The sequence below is a fragment of the Lepidochelys kempii genome, chromosome 2, assembly GCF_965140265.1.
Source record: "Lepidochelys kempii isolate rLepKem1 chromosome 2, rLepKem1.hap2, whole genome shotgun sequence".
Classification (NCBI taxonomy): Eukaryota; Metazoa; Chordata; order Testudines; family Cheloniidae; genus Lepidochelys; species Lepidochelys kempii.
Window position 1 is genome coordinate 69,301,290 of NC_133257.1, and position 10,057 is coordinate 69,311,346.

Genomic DNA, 10,057 nt, shown 5'->3' on the forward strand with positions numbered 1-10,057 from the left:
CGGGGGGAGTGTTCGGGCAGGGGTTGGGTGGAGGAGGGGAGGTTAGGGCACGGGGTAGATGGGGGATCACTGGGGCGGGCAGGGGTTGGGACGGAGGCGGGGAGGGGTTCGGGCACGGGGTGGATGGGGGATCACTGGGGCGGGCAGGGGTTGGGACATGGGGTGGATGGGGGATCACTGGGGCGGGCAGGGGCTGGGATGGAGGACGGGGGGGTTCGGGCAGGGGGTGGATGGGGGATCACTGGGGCGGGCAGAGGTTGGGAGGAAGGCGGGGGGGGTGTTCGGGCAGGGGTTGGGTGGAGGAGGGGAGGTTAGGGCACGGGGTAGATGGGGGATCACTGGGGCGGGCAGGGGTTGGGACGGAGGCGGGGAGGGGTTCGGGCACGGGGTGGATGGGGGATCACTGGGGCGGGCAGGGGTTGGGACATGGGGTGGATGGGGGATCACTGGGGCGGGCAGGGGCTGGGATGGAGGACGGGGGGGTTCGGGCACGGGAGGGAAGGGGTGATAGGAGCAGCACTGGAGAGGAAAGGTGGGGGAGAGCGTGCGTGGGCTTTCAGCCCAAAGGCGCTGCAGCGCAGGGTGAGGGGTGTCTCTGTGGGAGCAGCCAGAAGGGGAAGCCGGGGGAGCGGGAGCTGCGGGGCTGGAGAAGGGGGCGCACGGCCGTCGGACAGCAGGGGCTCACGGCAGCAGGAATGAGGCGGGCGGGTGAGGGGAGCGGTGTGTGTGCAGCTACCTGTCCGCTTGCTGCTACCGCGCTGAGAGCCCTGGCCAGGCTGCCCCCTTGGGTGCTGCTGTGTCACTTGGGCCCCTAGCGAGGGCGGCTGGCGAGCGTTTCCCCGCAGCGGGTGAGAGGGGGAAGGAAGGCTGGTCTCAGGGGGAGCTGCGCTGGACTCAGGAGGATGGGGCTGGTGTAGCAGGAATAACCAGGACACAAGAGAAGCCGATGCTGGAAGAAGCGAGCAGTGTCCTCCCCAAGACACGGCCCAGCCCGGCATGACCGAGTACTTGTTAGCAAACACCCTCCGCCGGCCAGCGCTCAGAGCAGACAGCCACGGCCGCTCCCGCTGGGCCCGCGTAAATGGTTTGAAAGCACAACGAAATTATACGTCCCCCCCGCAGGAAAAATGTTTTATCTCCGTTAAGAGCGAGCGGTGCCCTTCTTCAGCTATACTGAGATTCACCAGTTGGCAGCAGCGCCGCGGGGAAGGTGCGGAGACCCCGCTCTATCCTGCCCCCCAGAGCCAGCGGGGGCTTAATGTCATTCAGGCGGCCAAAGCGGGAGAGAGTTCGCCTCCCCCCGTCGTCTCCGAGCCGAGATTCCGCTGCGAAAATGAAGCTGGTTCCAGAGCTGCGTGAAGTGTTGTGCCTTTCGCCTAGGACAGCGCAGGTGGCCACACGGCTGTCCTTTCCATCTTACGACCGAAGCACCCCCAGCTAGGCTAGGGGGGAGCACAAGCATGGGTTGAAATAGAAATCGCCCCTTTGCCTAGTCAGTCAGCCCCCGAGCGCGCACTTTCTAGCGATCTAAAGCCTGGGCCGGGCTCCCCTCAATGTTTTCCCGCGCCAGCAATCGCTCTCCCTTGGCACTCTAGCCAGTTCAGCCCTTCCCCTGCCACTAAGCACGGCTCACCTCCAAAAGAGGCCTTGCTGACTTGGCCATGCGACTGAGCTACAGCCCGGCCTCTTAAAACACTTGGCTGTTCGTTATCCTATTATTTTCAGTGCAACCGCCTCATATTGCTGTAATTGCCTCGCACTCAAAGGTGACAGCATGCACAGTGGCTTGGTTAAGTTACATCTGATTAATCGTATCTCTCTAAAATTAACAGTTCGGCTACATAACGATGTGATAAACAGCTAAACAGGGCTCAGTTAAACAAGCAGCACCTAGAGATAACTATGGCATAAGAGCTCTGAATTCGGCATGGGGAATTGGGAAAGGAAGGACACTTCTTTTCTGTTCCCCTTGTAACTCGTCTGACATCAAGGGGGTTGTACAAGCGAAGGTCGCTATTTGGCATGACTGGTTTCTTTAACCGTCATTTTTAGCGGTGATATATTTTGTTAACTATATTTTCACTTTCTAAATAAAACAGCCAAAATTTAATCGTATTGCTAGAAAAATCCTTATAGAAACGTTCATGAAAACGGAATGCAAAATTCCAGTGGTAAAATCTTCTGCTTAACACCACCCATTCCAGTCCAGGAATGAAGTGGAAGCATTTATATTGACAAATAAAAATACACAGTAGCTATGCCTTCAACCTCTTAATCGAAGGATGAGTATAAGAAGAGCTTTTGGTTCTACAGACAACCCTGTGCATAAAATCTCTGAAAATAGTGTGTATTACTGCCTTAAATTATGTGTATGAAGAGACTTAAGTGCTCAATTATATAGCCCTTAACAAAGTCAAGGAATGACAAGGTTATGACTGCCACACTTAAGATCAACCTTACCCCCCACTCGTGCATATGCATTACAATACAGTCTTTAATGACAGGATCACATAAAATGTTTCTCAAATAATGTACACTTACTCTACAACCTTAGACAGATATGTATGGCCCTGCTTTTAATTTCTAGTCACTCTTGTAAGCCTACACTGATTTCAATTCTCAATTGTCCAGCATATGGTTACCACCTTAGATTTATGTAAATTCACTTCTTTCTAAAGATATCTAGTTTAATAATTTATTCAGCATCTATACGGAATACAATGAATCCACTAGATTCCCATGTCAGCAAATAATGCAATGTACGTAGCCAGTTAAGCTACCATATATCTCAGCAGATCGTCACTATTACTGTATTATACTTGCGCTCTAATAAAATCAGTTTAGTGTGGACTTTTAATGTGTGACTTTAATTGACTGTTTGGCATATACAGAGTAGTACACAGTACTACAAGATGCTACAGGAATTGGCAGATGTGATTGCAGAGCCATTGGCCATTATCTTTGAAAACTCATGGCGATCGGGGGAAGTCCCGGAAGACTCGAAAAAGGCTAATGTAGTGCCAATCTTTAAAAAGGGGAAGGAGGATCATCCTGGGAACTACAGGCCAGTCAGCCTCACCTCAGTCCCTGGAAAAATCATGGAGCAGGTTCTCAAGGAATCAATTCTGAAGCACTTAGAGGAGAGGAAAGTGATCAGGAACAGTCAGCATGGATTCACCAAGGGAAAGTCATCCCTAACTAATCTAATTGCCTTCTATGATGAGATAACTGGTTCTGTGGATGAAGGGAAAGCAGTGGACATGTTATTCCTTGACTTTAGCAAAGCTTTTGACACGGTCTCCCACAGTATTCTTGTCAGCAAGTTAAAGAAGTATGGGCTGGATGGATGCATTACAAGATGGGTAGAAAGTTGGCTAGATTGTCGGGCTCAACGGGTAGTGATCAATGGCTCCATGTCTAGTTGGCAGCCGGTATCTAGCGGAGTGCCCCAAGGGTCGGTCCTGGGGCCAGTTTTGTTCAATATCTTCATTAATGATCTGGAGGATGGTGTGGATTGCACCCTCAGCAAGTTCGCGGATGACACTAAACTGGGAGGAGTGGTAGATACGCTGGAGGGATAAAATACAGAGGGACCTAGACAAATTGGAGGACTGGGCCAAAAGAAATCTGATGATGTTCAACAAGGACAAGTGCAGAGTCCTGCACTTAGGATGGAAGAATCCCATGCACCGCTACAGACTGGGAACCGAATGGCTAGGCAGCAGTTCTGCAGAGAAGGACCTAGGGGTGACAGCAGTGGATGAGAAGCTGGATATGAGTTGACAGTGTGCCCTTGTTGCCAAGAAGGCCAATGGCATTTCAGGGTGTATAAGTAGGGGCATTGTCAGCAGATCGAGGGACGTTATCGTTCCCCTCTATTGGGCATTGGTGAGGCCTCATCTGGAGTACTGTGTCCAGTTTTGAGCCCCACACTACAAGAAGGATGTGGAAAAATTGGAGAGAGTCCAGCGAAGGGCAACAAAAATGATTAGGGGTCTGGAACACATGACTTATGAGGAGAGGCTGAGGGAACTGGGATTGTTTAGTCTGTGGAAGAGAAGAATGAGGGGGGATTTGATAGCTGCTTTTAACTACCTGAAATGTGGATCCAAAGAGGATGGATCTAGACTATTCTCAGTGATAGCAGATGACAGGACAAGGAGTAATGGTCTCAAGTTGTACTGGGGGAGATTTAGGTTGGATATTAGGAAAAACTTTCACTAGGAGGGTGGTGAAACACTGGAATGCGTTACCTAGGGAGGTGGTGGAATCCCCTTCCTAAGGGGTTTTTAAGGTCAGGCTTGACAAAGCCCTGGCTGGGATGATTTAGTTGGGGATTGGTCCTGCTCTGGACAGGGGGTTGGACTGGATGACCTCCGGAGGTCCCTTCCAACTCTGATATTCTATGATTCTACAGATGTATCTATGAAATTACATTGCGATATATTATTTGAAACATAGCCTGTAATCAACAACCTGTTTAGGGCCCAGCTGGTGTTCCGACGATCCAGGTATGGAGGGGTCTCCATATGGAGGTCTCTTCACTGCACAGAAGGGGGCTTAGATGCCTGTACAGCAGCGTTCACTCCTTCTATGGACCCTTGAGAGATCTTTCTGCATGGTTTGTGGTCCACCTGAGGGGAAACGGCTGGAGTTGTTGGGGGGATGTCCCCATTAGGCCTGACAGTGGATATTTGTAAAGTGAGGACTATTAATGTATCTGCCTATCCTCTCCTGGGTCCTCAGGAGCCGCTGGAGTCAGGCAACTGAAAGACATGGAAGGTGGAGGGACATGGCTGTTGGGATCCAGAGCTACTGCTAGTTTACAGAGCTAGGGATCCCTTGGCATCCTCTATCAGGTTGGAGGGCAACTTTTCCGTGGAGAGAACCTCACCAATGAGGCCTTGAACGACAATCTCTGAATAAAGGTTGCAGGGTCAAAGCATGTAAAGAGGTCATCTATTTAGATTATCAAGTTTAAAATATTGTAATTAGGAATAACTTGATCCCCTCTGACCTCAGTTTAAAGCTCTTATGTGGTTTATGAATCCCACCAAAGAGAGCCAAAATTAGTCCAGATTCTGTTTTGACTTCTCCATTTAAGTAACCAGTTCTTTTCTAAGAGGTTTCTTTTTCTAATTATTGCATCAACACCCAGCTGAATATTTTCTAACTTGCTTTTTTGTATGCATTGAGTGGCTGCCTGGACTTACCATACAATATTGTGTTTCATGGAATTTTGCATAACAGCGGTTTGTTTCTTATAAGTTTCTTACTAATAGTTTTCTGTACCTACATCATAAAGGTCCAGCTTTTCTCCCTGTGACTTCAAAAGGGGCAGGATTGGACTCTAAGCTCATTGAAGTCAAGAGAACGACTCCAATTGATCACAGTGCACTTTGGATCAGGCCCTTAGTGTTGGAAGTCAGTAGGAGACTTTTCCTTTGACAGGATACATTTCCATTTCATTCACTGTTCTAGCTATGGAACTGTGCAACTGGAAGAGTTCTCCCCTCCCCCTGTGCATTAGGCTAGTGCTCTGGTTCTGAGTGGAGTAGTATAGTTCTCCACTTTCAGCTGTTGGCACTATGCACTGGCTTTTTCATTTACACTAAGCCCCCTTTGGGGTGTAAATAAGGCCTTCTAGTGGGAGTAAGCATAAATCTACATCTACTTTAAGGCCCCTTTACACTACCAGAGCAGTGTGTTTCTTTTCTTCTCAACTAGATACATAATGGAAACATCCCAAGCAATATGTAAGTGCTGGAGAAGCACCTATCAAAGTATTCTTCACTCTGTTATTCCAGTGCACCTTAAATGGTGTTACACCAGTATAACAAGATAATTTGTATATGCACAGTATATAAACAAGTGTGCATTCAGCAAGATCACTTCTGAATCCAATTCTATTACTTACAAAATATAATTCAAGGGTAATTACTGTGATTGCAGCCATCACTACACCGGCTTCATAAACCATGCAAAGCTTCTTCTTTGCAAAAATCTCACTCTTCTAGGGCTGTATTTTCTTGGGTGCAGTATCTTTTGCTTTGTTATAGGTCTCAACAGCTCCATCTGCTTCTTTCTCTTTCCCATATCATCTTTCTATTTTAAGAAAAAACAATTATTCCTGTGCTTTTGTACTTGGTTCTGTGTGTTCCTAAACAGGGGGCCTTGACCAAGTCAGCTCCAAAAGTCAAGGAAATGCTCTCTCTCGTTCCAGTCTTCCAAAGACTATATCTTCTTCCTTTTCCTTTATGGTATTTTCTAACTTTTTCAGATACTCACACACGAACTCTCCTACAATCTTATTTAGCTATACCAAGGAGGTCTATCTATTTTGATGCATTTGATTCCTGGTTTTGCTCTCAGTTCCCTCACTCTGCCTTAAGATTAGTCAATTTCTGCATGTACAGATGTATACCTTTACCAAAGCTGTTTCCCTTTGTTTCGCAATACTTTTGACACTCATGACCTCTTGCTTCAGGGTGATATTCCTTTCTATCTTTTCTTTGAACCTATAAGGAAGCAGCTTTTTCCAGATCAGATACATTTGTTGTGTGATTTCAATTGTACCTCAACTGACATTCAGCTTTTGATACTTATAACTGGGAGGATCAGACACTCCATTTCTTGTTGCTGGATTCTCCACTGCATTGCTCTGGTCTTCTGCTAGTGTAATTCCAGTGCATGAAACTGGTGTAACATTATGGAGAATCAAGCCTTCTATCCTCTTGTGTCATTGGTTTTCTGTCTTACCTTAGAGCTTCAATAGCTTTTACATAGTTAAGATAGTAAGTAGGATTCTAGTTTGATTAATATGCCTCTACCAACCGCATTTCTTTTTTAAAAAGTTTAATGTTAGAAGCAATAACCATGTTACAAAATTTTCACTAGTTTGGGACCTTTTAATCTGATTTTTTTAATTAAAACTACAAATTTACCACATGTATAGATAAGGTAAAGTCAGCAGAATAGGATAGGTGTTTGCCCCTGACAATCAACTCACCTATATGAGCAAATAGGAAATCAGAATTCACATGACGACATTAATTCTGACCATGTACACAGTACTGTTTTAGAATATTTTACTTTAAGGAATGATTAATAAATTTCTAAATTACATATATTATTTGGATAATAGCATACCATATGTTGCTTACTCTAGACCAATGTAATCTTTTTTTGTAGGACCATATGCAGGTGTACATATGGAAACATTTCTGAAACAAAAGCATACCTTTAAAGTTCATAAAACAGGCATCAGTCAGACGTGTCTATATTGTAATCCTTTTATAGATTTACAAAGGTCTTCCTGAAATTTTTCTTATGGTTTCAGAAATTGTTTTGTTTGGTAATATCCATACATGATGATGTTTGCAGATATATCCATTACTTTTGTGTAATTCCATTTTTCATACCATATGTATGAGTATACAAAACACACAGGCACATATTATACACACCCAAATGATCTATCTTGTAAGGATGTAGGCCCCAGACCAACAAGGTACTTACGCACATGCCTAACTTTAAGCATGCCAGTGGCCCCATGGATGTCAGTGGGACTACTCACGTATTTTAATTTAGGTTTAAGTACCTTGCTGGATCAGGCATATAATGTTAATACGGAGTTCTTCAGAAACAACCTATGCATATTTTAAGCATCTAAATATATTTAATTATATGCACTGAAAAACTAAACTCATTTTTGTGATCTCAGTAAAGGCTGTAATGTGAAATATTATTTCTCATTCCTCCTTATGTGAGCACATTGACTATTGACAGGAATATTGCATATGAAAGAGGAAGTCACTTCTAAAAGTTTTAGTATACATTCTTTAGACGGATGTCAACAACCTTGACTCCATGTTGACTTATCTTTTACATTGAAATATATAACTAGAGATAGCAGAAGAGGCAGGCATGTGAGGGGGCATTACAGGGACTAGGTACATTTTCAGCCAAAATCTGTACCATGTTACAAATCTTTTCACTGCCCTCTCCACTCCAAAAGCAGCAAGCAAACATTAGATCAAATGGGAAGGAAAATAGGAAGAAAGGGGAATGATTTTGACTTTCTATTTCTGTTTTCAGAGTAACAGCCGTGTTAGTCTGTATTCGCAAAAAGAAAAGGAGGACTTGTGGCACCTTAGAGACTAACCAATTTATTAGAGCATAAGCTTTCACATCTGAAGAAGTGAGCTGTAGCTCACGAAAGCTTATGCTCTAATAAATTGGTTAGTCTCTAAGGTGCCACAAGTCCTCCTTTTCTATTTCTGTTTTGTTTCACTCATTTTACCTACTTGGTAAAATAATTGTATTTTATTTTTCATTTTGGTGAAGAGGTTCCAGCAGTGCAGTGCTGGGAGCTAGTGTACAGCTGTGACAGCATTAAATGGCCCAACAAGACCATCAGAGTTTCCAGAGTCATAGACCTTCAAGTCCTTTTGCCCCCTAGCAAGATAAGCCTTAGATATTCCTGGACCTGAAGAGGGCTACAAAAGTGGCTGTAAGTTATATCAGTGTACAAAGAATGAATACAGTATTGTAATTCATATAAACACTGTGAAACTTAGTTAAGGAAGAAAAGTGAGGTAAGGAGCAGAGTTAAAGTTGGGTGTTATCATAATCTTAACTGAGAATTTCCAGACACTTAGATTTTATGGGGCAAAATGTTCTAATTTTCTGGTGACACATTTGTTTTGTTTTTAATCTTCAGTATAAGTAGTTCCTGAATGTTTAAAAGGTACTACAACATCCTAGCACTGTTTAAAATTAATAGTACTCTACTGATATATACAAGCTTCATTCTCCCTTAACCAAGTTCTTTGTCTTGGAATTCCTCAGCACTAAACACCATTCCCTCTTAAGCATTCAGGCCAGAGACAGGAAAGGACTTTCCCAACATTGCACTTAAAGCCAATCACACAGCACTTTGACAGAAAGATTCTCTGGTCTTTCAGAATCCTGCATTAGTAGAGGCAGAATGCTAAAATTCTTCTCCATGTAAATGATCCTAGATATTCAGGCACCAGGAGTAACATTTTTGAAAGCTTCTAAGTGATTAAATACCTTTAAAAATCTGGGCCTTTGTCATTGCTCTACTTAGTATTGCAATGCCTAACTGACTTAGGAGCCTACTCTGCATTTTCAAGAGAGAGTTAGGTACCTAGGAGTCTAAGGCCTAGGCTTCACTGCAGGGGGAAGGGGTCATCAACTGACAGGGGGCTTAGGCTCCTAAATGCATAAATTCCTTTTGAGAATAAGATATATACACCTCAGTCAGTTAGGCATTGCAATGCTAAGTGCAACACCACCTAAATACCTTTAGAAACCTGTGATTTAGGCACTTGGGAGCCTAAGGCCTGGCCTACCCCTAAAATTTAGGTTGACTGGCTACATCACTCTGGGGTGTGAAAAATTCACATTCCTTATAGACACACTTCTAAGGGAACAGAAGAATTCCTCCATCAACCTAGCTACCACCTCTTGAGGGGTGGATTTATTACACTGATGGAAAAACTCCTTCTGTTATTGTAGTAAGTATTTACCGCAGCATAGCTGCAGTGGTACAGTTGTGCCACTGTAGCACTTGTAGTGTAAACATAACCATAGTTTCATAGAAAGTCAACAGATCATTGAAAGTAAAGATCATTGAAAGTAAATGAGACTTAGGCTTCTAAGTCACTTAACCCAGTGGTCCTCAACCTTTCCAGAGTACTGGACCCCTTTCAGGAGTCTGATTTGCCTTGCATACCCCCAAGTTTCACTGCACTTAAAAACTACTTTCTTACAAAATCAGACACAAAAGTACAAGTGTCACAACACACTGTTACTGAAGAAGGGTGTAGTTTCTCATTTTCCCCATATAATTATAAAATAAATCAATTTGAATATAAATATTATACTTACCTTTAAGTGTACAGTATATGGAGCAGAAATAAACAAGTCATTATCTGTAAGAAAGTTCAGTTTGACTGACTTCACTGGTGCTTTTTTTGTAGCCTGTTGTAAAACTAGGCAAATATCTAGATGATTTGATGTGCTTCTTGAA